This window comes from Poecilia reticulata, linkage group LG22 (assembly GCF_000633615.1).
Source record: "Poecilia reticulata strain Guanapo linkage group LG22, Guppy_female_1.0+MT, whole genome shotgun sequence".
NCBI classification, from domain to species: domain Eukaryota; kingdom Metazoa; phylum Chordata; class Actinopteri; order Cyprinodontiformes; family Poeciliidae; genus Poecilia; species Poecilia reticulata.
This window is the reverse complement of record NC_024352.1, coordinates 15775151-15785614: the sequence shown is the minus strand read 5'-3', so window position 1 is coordinate 15785614 and position 10464 is coordinate 15775151.

Genomic DNA, 10464 nt, shown 5'->3' with positions numbered 1-10464 from the left:
GTGGACAGTTCCTTTTGAGAGGTTGACTTTGTTATGCCACTGAACGTGCTTAAGTTTTATTAGAGCCCTAACTTATCAGGAAAACAAAGATACATTTTCTATATCTAAAAGAAATAAAAAACTCACAAAGGACAATGGTTCCAGAGCCAAGTCATCATCTTGAAGTTGCTTCCCAGTAGTCGTAACTATTAGGCTATTCAACTGGCGACTCCATACCACCTCCGGCCAGCAGATGGCCTCAGTCCGGCACTGACGAGTTCATTTGAAAAAGAAATCAGTGAGACAGAACATAAAGAGTTAAAACCACCACATACCTGTGGTGGTTTTGTTATTTGATGTGCATTTGAACACATAAAAATGCTGGCTGACGTGTACATGTCAAAAATGCGCGTTTAAAGGGACATCTTCCATCGTTTGAATAAACTTAATATGGGACTTTTAAGGGTAAATAAAGCTGTTTTTCATCCTGTTTGGGAAAGAAAAGGTCTTTTCACTTCTGATCTGATCTACACACTGACAAAATGTGATGCTTTGGGTCAAAGTACACATGTGAGTCCTGCTTCTCCCACATGAATGCCATAAGAACTTATTCTCAGACCGGTTGACCTTAAATGAGCTCCTGCATCAGTGCTTGCCCATTGCTCTTACATCTTTTGAACCCAAGTTTTCTGCCATTCTCCAGTCGAAGAAGTGCATTTTTCCTCATTACTAAGCCTACTATTTAGAGTCGCTTTTCAAGCTCACGTTTATCAATTTTGAATAAACTGTGGTAAAACACCACAGCTTTTTTCCCCAGTACCATTAAAACAAATACAGTAGAAATAAAATATCTGAAAACAATTTGGCAAGTCAGAGACATCAAGATATTTTTTGGAGGATTTACACGTCATTTTGTTCTTGATATTGTTTCACATTATTACAAAATTTCGACTTTTTATTGCAAGCAATAACATTTTTGAAATACAATTACTTTGAATTACACGTTTGGGTTCTGTTTATTGCATTTATGATTTAACCCGGTACAATAAATGATAAGTGAAACAGATGATATAATTACTTACAACTCAGTTCTTGTTTTTTGTTTTTTTGCTTTTTTTTTTACATCATACTTTATTGCAGGATAACTGAGTCAGTAAATGTGACCCCCTGAGCAATTTAGCTGAGTAGTCTTGCATTCGAATATTACTCAACAACCTCTTCAGATTTTGCAGATGGCTCAGTACATTTTGCTACAGTAAAGCGATAGGAGGGGGAAAAAAAGAAAAAAAAAAAAACATCTCTGCTCCTTTAATGCAAGAGCTACCCTGTAGCTTATCTCTGGAAATCATCTACACATCCTGCTGCCTCACATCTAAAGCTACATCAGTGTTCACTGGATCTTTGTAGGACCCAGCATGCTGTTTTTATTCTCCTCACACATTGTTCAACCTTGTCTCTCTCACAGGTGGAGAGTGGCCTTGCCGACTTCACTCGCTGTTGTTTGGTATTCCAGTGATCACGCAGGCAGATAGAGTTTGTTCTTAACTTTTTGTCTTAGGTGGCAACAGAGGAGGTTTTAATGCCAGGGGATGAAACAGGCAGTGACAGAATCTCCCCAGTGACTCTTTATGGAGTCTTCCTGAAAAACAAAGTCAATAAGACTTGGAGCGCAAAGCCGCAGATATTGATTACCTGTCTCAGAGTATGAGGTGAGATTGGTGATACATCGAGGATGAGGAGAAAGCCGAGCGAGACCATGGGATAGGTGATATGAGGGATATGAGGAAGAAGTATGAAACCGCAAAGGGTGGGAGAGCGAGGATGTTTTGATGCTTCTGGAATTTGCAGACATCAGGGAGATGTGGGTGCTGGAGGGGGAGGTTTGCTGCCGTTTTCAAGAATAAAAGCAGGCCGCTAGAACACCGCAGCACTGAGCAAAAAGTGCAAAGCTTTGATTTCTAAAAATGAAATGTATGTATCGCAACTACGTCTTCCCATTTCTGAAAGATAGCGCCTTACAGTTATTAAATGTAGGAGGCAGGGATGTCTTGATCTGACCCGGTGTATTAAATTATTCAGTTGATCTGATCTGGGTTTTCTGCTTGGAATCTAAGCTTTTTCACCTGTTCTGATGATGTTTAATGAGAGAGAGGGAGTCAGGCTGCAGCTGCTTCCTGTCATGTGACCAGTTATGCCAGTTGTGCTGTTATATCCTCAGATAACTCTTGATGTAGGAGTGACATGCACAGAGCTGCTAAAATGCTAGTCATAAGGTTTTCTGACATTCGGAACAAAATGTTGAGTTTTTGAGGGTGAGGAGCAGGTTTTACTTTAGGTTCCTTTCTGCACATGACTGCTGGAATTGCATCTAAATATGTCAACACAGACAGTAAGAATGCTAATGCTAGCCTTGGACCTTAACAGACCTCTCGCGATTCAGCGTGGTTAGAATAAACAAGATGCCAGTTTAATGAAAACTGTATGCTGAATCAATGATCAGACCAAGGGTCTGGTTCTGCTGGCGGCATATTTAAACAATTTCAATGTAACTCTGGCAACATATTTAGGATCATTGTCCTGCTGAAAGTATAACCTCTGCAACAAGTCTTTCACAGCCTCTAATGGGTTTTGTCTCAGGACTGCCTTGTCCTCATATACCCAGTTTTTTTCAACTCTAATCCGCTTTAATACAATATACATTTTTTTAGAAATATAAATTTACTATAAATGTAATTTTATCCCCGTATTTTTCCTTTTTTTTGTTGTTGTTTCTGAAACCTATAGACTAATCTTATCTGAGCAACAGCTGATGCTGAAGAAGTCTTTTGTGACCTTCTGGCTAAGTTGTTGATGTGCTTTTGGTAGGTTAGCCTCTCCTGGTAAGGGTGACTGCTATTGTTTTCTCCATTTGTTGATAATGGCTCTAACTGGGGATTGTTGGAATCTTAAATATGTAGGAATGACAACCTCTTGCAATTTTAACACTTCTGCCATCTAATCTTAAATAGACATTTAAGATTAGATGGTTGTGCACTGTCCACTCAAGCCACCTTGTGTGATGTTATTCTGAAAAAACACTTAAAAAAACAGCAGTTTTGTAAAATCTATATTTTATCAACTTGGCTTTAGCATACAATTAGGGTTGTTGTAGAAAAATATTTTAGTAATTGAGTAGATTATTTTTTACAATTAATCGAGTAATAGGATCTCTTGTTCTCTCTTGCTCAATCTCTCTCTCTTCCGACTCCAGAAAAGATGTCGTGCTCCAAGCATCTCGGCAGACAATTTAACAATGCTTGTTGGTCCCCCAAAACCTGATGAAACGCCGAAAAATTCAACACCATGCTGCTAGTGCAACATAGTTAAAATGGTTCAGGTTAAATCCTGCTAAAATGCACCATCTGCTGGTAAAAAGTTGTATTGCATTCACCCTAGAAAGAGCGGGGTATTATGGGTAATTCTCAGAGCCATGAGGATCACCGACGAAGGTAACGTGTCTCTGCTATGTGATAAAGAAATATAATGTTTCCGTTTTTGCATCTGGGTCACGCTAGTTCTGTTATTATGTTCTTTTTGTCGTGTTTGAGAATGTTCCACATAGGCCACACTATATATAGGCCCGTTTAACTCTTAGCAACAACTCATAGGCGGAAGTGACAGCGCTGCCCACCACAAATAATGACCCGGGCGGAACACGGTACACTAAATAATAAAACAAAAATTAACGAAGCTTCGAGACATATACATTTTCCTCGAGAAATTGTAATAATCGACACACTCGAATCATTTCAGGAATCGTTACAGCCCTAATGCAATTAGTAATCGCTTCTGTTTTTTAGTACACGATTAGCAACCAGTCTCACTTGTCTCGTGACTTCAAAGACTACCAGATGTTGTTTGTGAAGCCAGGGTTTTCTACAGTAAACGACAGAAAAGCTTCTGAACAAGTAAACAGACCTGTTTTCTGCACTGATGTCACACTGCTTGACAGACAGATGATCTCATGAAGAGCAGCACAGAGACATCACAGCGGTGAGGGTTCAGCACAGCGGCGGTCAGCCCTAAAAAGCTCTCCAGCACGCTGCTCTCTGTGAAAGTCAAACCTGGAACACAAAGCAACATGAATGCTCAATCTCTGTGGGCTTTTAACTCATTTCAAACACTAAAGAGTTTTTTTTTGTTTTTTCCCCCTTTCAGGAGAGGGTTCTGCTGTGTTTACACACCTGTAGCTCAGTGTTGTAAACTGTTCCTGTTAGTGTGCAGCTTCTACTCTTTGACTACGCTCAGAACAGCATTGACTGTTTTGCTGAGGAACTGTTGGGTCCAGAAGGGTTCTTGTATAGAGTGGAAGCACACAAATCTGATTTAAGCTATCTAAATGTAAGGCGATATCAAAAAGCGTATTTTCAGTTTTTCAACCCGTATTGTCTCCATCCATCATTTTTTTTCTTAGCGTCTGTCCATCCATCCGTTGAGTCATCAAACATCCAATTCCCCCATCACTGAATTTTGACATTATAAAAACAGGAATCTTGCTCCACCTCGATGTCCATTTTCAAAAGGAAACATGAATATTTTCAGTGAGAAAGCAGTGACTGCAAACATATTGCATTTTTGCTCGTTTCACACATTTAAAGGATATTGTCATGCCAATGCAGCGGCACAATTTTTTATTTTTTTTTTACCACTACCTCAGTGCTATTTTCTCTTAATCAGCTGACAATGGCGAGAAGAAATGTGACAGTGAGTGAGAAATTAAATCCTCAGCCACACGATGCAAACCAGAAATGCGAGGTGGGAAAAAGGAATGAAAAAAGAGCACTGCAGAGAAATCTGACTTTCTGGTCGGAATCTAACGCTTGTTTACACTTGCTCTCCAACTTATTCCAGATGACCTGCCGAACCCTTTGTCTCTGCATTGTCACAAAGTCTCACAGTCTGCCTGAGAGGTCAAGCTGCGATATCGCATTTCTCAGAAAAATCATAAGATTGGAGATGCTGTGCAAGCCCAGACGTGGCTTCAATCCACCATGAGTCTTAGAAGCCTCTGATTAAAAAGCACACTTCATCTCCTCCTAAGATTTGTGAAAAAAGCGGCCCAGGAGGGTGTGAAATTAAAGTCGGAGCAGAAGGTGAGCTGATGTGGACAGAGACAATGAAAGGGGAAAGGGAAGTGGCGCTGTGAGAGGGTGGCCTGAACCGTTTTTTTTTAATTTTCCTTGCTATCTGTGTTTGGTTATCAGGCTAAAGCCCGAGCTCTAAATTCAGATGTTGCAGCATTAGCATCCTGTGGAGGATGCTCGTGTCAGTCAGTTGGATCCTGTTCTGTCGGTCCCAACTTTCTCTTGGTGAGAGTCTCCTCATCCTCTTAGTGAGCTCTGATCTGTCTATTCATCTCTTTCTTCATTCTTCTATTAGAAAAAAAAAGCGCTTAAACGGATAGCTAAGGATTTTTGAAGTGAGGTTCTGTTAAAAGGTTCTAAGCAGTTGATATCTTGCCAGTGTTGGATAACTCTCTTGGAGTCTTTATTTAGGATTAATCCAGATTAGGATTAGGAATCAAAGGCAATGACTAGTAATTAGATCTGTTTCAAAGTAGACTTTTGTCTTAAGACCTAAAACTATCATGGGATTGTTTTATGTACATTACAACCACTTACACATTTGCATTGGGGTGGTGTTTACATAAAAAGTTGAGGTTGGAGGTGACGCACCACCAATGGCCTTCTTGGTGCTGCACCTTATTATAAAGGATGCGTGGAAGTAATTGAATATTAAGCATTGACGTAACATAAATAATTTAAAAAAAAAACATTTTTTAAACATCTGATGAGAAATCAACTGAAAATGCTGATTTGTGAGCGGTGTCAATTAGAGGTGGAGTAAAATGGGTTGAGGATTAACAATATTGTGTCATAATTCTGTGGTCTTTAGAAACCATCTAGTTTAGTAGATCTAGGTTACAACTTTCTGCAGCTTCACCACGATGTCGGACATTTTTCAGGAACTTATTTTACAATTTCTCGATAAATAAAGAAATGCCAATTTAGGTGTAATTATTCTGCTTAGCTGCGCCTCCTCATTCACAGTGATTTTTAGCTTGCACTATTAGGAAAAGATTTTTTCAGGGACGGTATAACAATACAATTAAAAGAATTAGTTTGTTTTTAACTCAGGTTTGTAAATTATTCTAAGATGTAAATAATCTATTGTTTTTGGTTACTGCATATAAATAATTTGTCCTGTCAGGACATTTGTGGAGTTTATATTTCGTTGCTTAATGCTTAAGGTAAAATGGTCCCGTAGGTTTTGTTTGTAGGTTTGCAGTGGTGTGCATTTCCTCTGGCATTCACTGAAAACCTTTATTCTGTGCTATCCTTGCGACTTTGCTTCTGCATGACTTGACCTTTCAGTCAAGTCATGAAGTAATACACCAGGGATTTATTGTATATGGAAAAAGCTGTATTTTTTTTACTTATTTATTTTTTAACCCAACTCCACGATTAGCAGGGCTGGCTTAGAAAAAGCTTTTCCCTTCAGTTCAATTTATTCTTGCGTCATGAAGAAGAGCCTCGAAGGATGAAAAACATTCAGCGCAGCTTGATCTGGGAGCTCAGCGCTGCAGGGATCACAAACAGAAAAGCCTAGACGCTCGTGGGGAAGGTTTTCCAGCGGTTGGGTTGTTGCATTTCCTTGCTTCTGCTTTAACTGCGAGTACCAGTGCGCATTTATTTAAACACCCAACATCAATATGTCTGTGCTCATGTGCACTATTTCTTTTTCTTTTTTTTCATTAAATAAAACAAGAGCTTTGCTTTGTTCCTACAGACGAACAGTGCTGTTCTTGAGCTTAAATAAAGTACTTCTGTAATTGACCTCAAGATATTTGTAAATATTTTAACAAGCAAATTAAGGCTCTACTTTGACATCTAGTTTGTACAAATCTACACGAAGACAGAGAAGGGAGGCTAATAACTGCAAATTCCTCCGCAGCATTTTATAAGACTGAATTGGATAGAAAACGACTAAAGAGTTTGAGCTAATTGTTTTTGTTGCATAGAAATTATGGCTACAATTTTGCAGAACGAGACATATTTAAAAATAAATATTTAGCTTAAAAACAAATGTAAGTTATAATACTACAAATGCTTCCTTCCAGTTAGGCATCAAGATTAAAAGGACCTTATGTTTCGTGCAGTTTAATAGCTCCTGCTGGTTCAACAAATGACACCAAAACAACAGTGCACATCTAAATTTCTGTCAGCAGGAACACAATTACCGAACGTGAATAAAATTACAAACCGTGATACTGTAGTTTCTGCGAGCTGGAGGAAGATGAGTCCCCAGGGGGAGACGCAGCACAACAGACGGACTAATTTTAGAAACCCACTTTGCACCAGTTGAAGTGATGAGGCTATGCCGGCGAGGTGGCGGAGGGAATATTCAGAGAGCAGCAACACTGTTACAAAATTCTCTATTAGGAACAAAGAGGGTGAGTTGATAATTTCAGAAAAAGTTGTTATGCGGAACAGACATTGCTCCCAGTGCGTTGTAATATCATTGACTTATTTTGCCGGAAGAATGAATGCGTGTCTATCCGTTTTGTGTTATTTGCATACAGATGGGGATGTGAAACGAGAGATTGCTAATGAGCTGGTCACCCTACACATATATTTTGGATCCAAATGTTCCAGAATGTAACATGTCAAGGACACAGCCAGATATTCTATCAGAAATCAGGAATTTTGGGAGCCAGGGGGGTCAAGAAGGAAAACCTGGACATACGTCTGTCCAGTTACTCTTCAGATTGGACATATCATCCCTCCAGTGTGTTCCCCCCACCCCCAAAAAAATATCCAAAAAGAGGAGCCTTGGAAGGATCATGATCAAATGACCCAAAATCTCCACCAACTCTTTAAGGAAGCAGGTGACAGAGCTCCTTACCAGATCTTTAAGGCTGAGAATATCCAAACTGTGAAAGTGGGAACAGTAATCGATGCAATGAATCTTGTTTTTTTGGCTCAGCTCTGTCCTCTATTACAAATGATTGGAGTTGTACCTGCTATAGTTAAGTCCCCGATCTGTCTATTCATTACTCCATCTTGTCATTACTCATGAATACAACACTAACATACTTGAAGTTCTCAGGCTGAGGAAAGGAGTAACATCAGCAAAGCAAGAGGAAGTTGCAAAACCCTACAACTAAGATAAACATGATCAGAAAGAAACATTGATTTAAGAAAATGCCCCAGAAAGTACCACACCCAATAAGAAAACCATGGTAAAATCTAAGCAAGGAAATAACCAAACAGAACATAAACCAAACCAAAAACTCTTAAAACCAAAACCCAAACAACATGGATAATGTTAAGCTAAGAACTGAATCTGAGGGATGACTAACAATAAGGAAATGATCTTAACTGGAAATAAAGAAACAAAATGTCCAAACACCTGTGGATCAGGATACACTGAGGATCTCATATCATTACGTATGGGAATGAAGTTCTTGTGCCACCACTGTGGGCTTAAGGTTTGAATTGAACTTCTCACTTTGAACAAACTCAACTTTATTCTGGTACTAAATTTACAGCTCTTGCTTTGGGCACAAAACGACCCGAAAATCCTTTTATGTGTTTAAAACTAATTTACTTCTAATAATTACTCAAACATTTGTGTTTATAAGATAAATGCAAAGTCTTGTTTAACTTCTCTTTTGCTTTGGAATTTGCCTTTTATAAATAATGTAGATTGGAGATATTCAGTTTGAGTTTCTTTGTCTTTGCAATTTTTATTTAAATTTATTGTCGGTGAAGAATAAGTCCTCTCTGTAGTCCCATTTAGCTCCTAGTGTGCTAGCTACAAGTCTTATTTGCCCCAGTTCTGTCAGAAAATGCTGAACTTTTACTTCGGTGTAAGGCTTTGGCAAACATTTCCCAATCCACATGACCTGCTCATAGTATGTTAAAAAGTTGATGGGGATATATTTGAATTCACTCACTATTTTATGCATCACTGCAAACTGGCAGAAGGAACGAGTAGGAAGTTGTTTTGGAGTGGCTACGACAGGAAAAAAAGAAAAAGTCAGCACAAGTACATCTGCCAGCAGAAGCTGTACTGTATGCAGGAGGATACAGTACAGCTGTATAGCGAAGGATTCTGGAACAATCCTTCGCTGTAAAGGGCCTTGATGTCCCACAGCCCCCTGTGGTTTCAGCCCTGCATGTAGTCTTCCCAGCATGCACCATTAATACTCTGTTGTCTGAGAGCATTTTGAGAGAAGAGACGAATAAAACCAGGAGTGTGATGCACGCCCTAATGTGAACCATTAGCATTGTCAATTAATAATTAAACATTGAATGAGATGAAATCTGGGACCAGCTTTAGTCTGTAGTTCAAGTCAAGTTCAAGAAGAATATGATTTTACTTCCTCCTATGTGCACTTTTTCATTCTCTGAGCAGACACAGTCCATGAATTATATTTTATTTTACTGTTAATGGATCAGGGCCTCTCAGTCCTGGCTTGCAAAATGTAGACATTTCCCTGCTTCATTACACCTGGTTTAAACTATGTAGTTAAGAGGCTTCTGTGGAGCCAAATGTTGCGGTAATTCATTCATTTCACTAAAAAACATCCATAGTCATAGATCTCAAGGTCCTCTTTTGTAAATACCAAATTTCCTTTCGAACACTTTGATTAACATTAAGATCCTGTTGTTTTTCGGTTTGTTGTGTTATAAACGAACAATGCAAAACCAAAAAAACATTCTCAGCCATCAGCGTTGCTTAATCTGCTTTTGGCTACTGCGCCTATTAATAAATTCCACTGGTTTCAAAAAGTGGCAGTGGAACTTGGTAACGTTAGGTTTGATGACGTTCCCATATTAAGGTCGGACTTGGAGATGGATAAGATGGCATAAGTAGCCCAGTTTTTGAGCAGAGTACACCCTTTTGTTGCATCTTGAGCTATAAAAACCATGTAGATAAAACATACAAATATATATTAAAACATACTAACATGATAATTTGTGTGTAAAATGTAAGCCAAAATGAACGTGGATGCAAAAAAAAAAAGAAAAAACAACCCTGCAAATTGCATCTTGCCCCTATGTGGGTTGCATGTGTTCATGTGTGCCTGTCCATGTGTTTTCTGAACTGCACAAAGCAAAAATCTCCCCAGTTTCTCAAAGTCAGCATTTGAGGGTATTCAGTAAGGAAGAAAAAAAAAAAAAGCATGGCTATGGTGTACACAAATAATCCTTTCAAAAAGAGAGCCTTCGGCAAACAAAATGTTGTGCTTTTCCAGAACACTTGGGGGATAAAGTTTCTGAGCTAAAAATGTCTCCTCTGAGAATTAATCAGAGAGGGCAGCATCGCTTTTAATCACAAAATGAGAAGAACCAACTGTAACTGGATGGCCAGTGTGTGTCTTTCACATTTGACAGTCCCTGAAGACATGATCAAGGGTTTGGACACCATGTGCAGGAG